The 944-nt window shown below is 37.6% G+C and overlaps 1 protein-coding gene across 3 annotated transcripts in view; it reads left to right on the top strand.

Moving 5' to 3' along the window:
- LOC106874620 (atos homolog protein A) overlaps positions 1-944 on the top strand; it is a 212,194-nt gene that overhangs the window by 180,805 nt on the left and 30,445 nt on the right. Inside the window, exon 1 of one of the 3 annotated variants that reach the window (XM_052970435.1) lies at positions 554-677. The exons of the other annotated variants lie outside the window; for them this stretch is intronic. The gene's annotated coding sequence lies outside the window, so the exon portion shown is untranslated. Of the gene's footprint in view, positions 1-553; positions 678-944 lie in introns of those variants that run through there. 3 annotated transcript variants of the gene reach the window in all.

Raw genomic sequence — 944 nt, 5'->3', positions numbered from 1 at the left:
TCTTTGACTAAAAAAACCCTTTAAAGCGGATGTTCCAAAATAGCTGCAGTCAAGTGACTGAAACAAGTAAAAGAATAAAAGAATGAAAGAATGAAAGAATAAAAGAATGAAAGAATAAAAGAATGAAAGAATAAAAGAATATGCCATAGACATTGTGCAGTGCTAACAGAGAGCTACAAAATATGAACTGTTTGTCTGATAATCCAACATCATGTCAACTCAGCTATTGGCTGGTGTAATCACATCTTATCCAATGATATTATTTCTTAACTTACAAGTGACAAGAATTCCGGTTGATTCTCATATTTCTAAAATCAATACAAAAAAAAAAAAAAGAAGAAGATTTTTGCAGATTTTCACAGCTTGATAACAACAAGCTCCAAAGGTAATACTAGCAGCTTGATATGACTCAATCGATACAGCCAAGAATTAGATATTATGTCGATATCTGCTGTTGAGTCTTTTCCTATTGGAGGAACTGAATTAACTTGAAACACTGCTGACTAACAAGGTACAGCGCAGCTGCGGATTCAGTCCCACTCACTTCAGTTTCGTATTATTAGTTTCCTCATCATCACCTAGAGCACTTTTATGTGAAGGATAATGACCCTCAATAACAACAACAACAACATGAAAGTTTTGAAAATTATTTGAATATTCGTAGGAGTGGCTGTGTGGTAAGTAGCTTTCTTACCAACCACATGGTTCCGGGTTCAGTCCCACTGCGTGGTACCTTGGGCAAGTGTCTTCTACTATAGCTTCGGGTCGACCAAAGCCTTGTGAGTGGATTTGGTAGACGGAAACTGAAAGAAGCCCCTTGTATATATGTATATATATATGTGTGTATGTTTGTGTTTGTGTGTCTGTGTTTGTCCCCCCAACATCGCTTGGCAACCGATGCTGGTGTGTTTACGTCCCCGTAACTTAGCGGTTCGGCAAATGAG

Source organism: Octopus bimaculoides, chromosome 9, assembly GCF_001194135.2.
Source record: "Octopus bimaculoides isolate UCB-OBI-ISO-001 chromosome 9, ASM119413v2, whole genome shotgun sequence".
Taxonomy (NCBI): domain Eukaryota; kingdom Metazoa; phylum Mollusca; class Cephalopoda; order Octopoda; family Octopodidae; genus Octopus; species Octopus bimaculoides.
The sequence above is the reverse complement of the archived record's forward strand: the minus strand, read 5'-3'. Positions and strand labels throughout refer to the sequence as shown.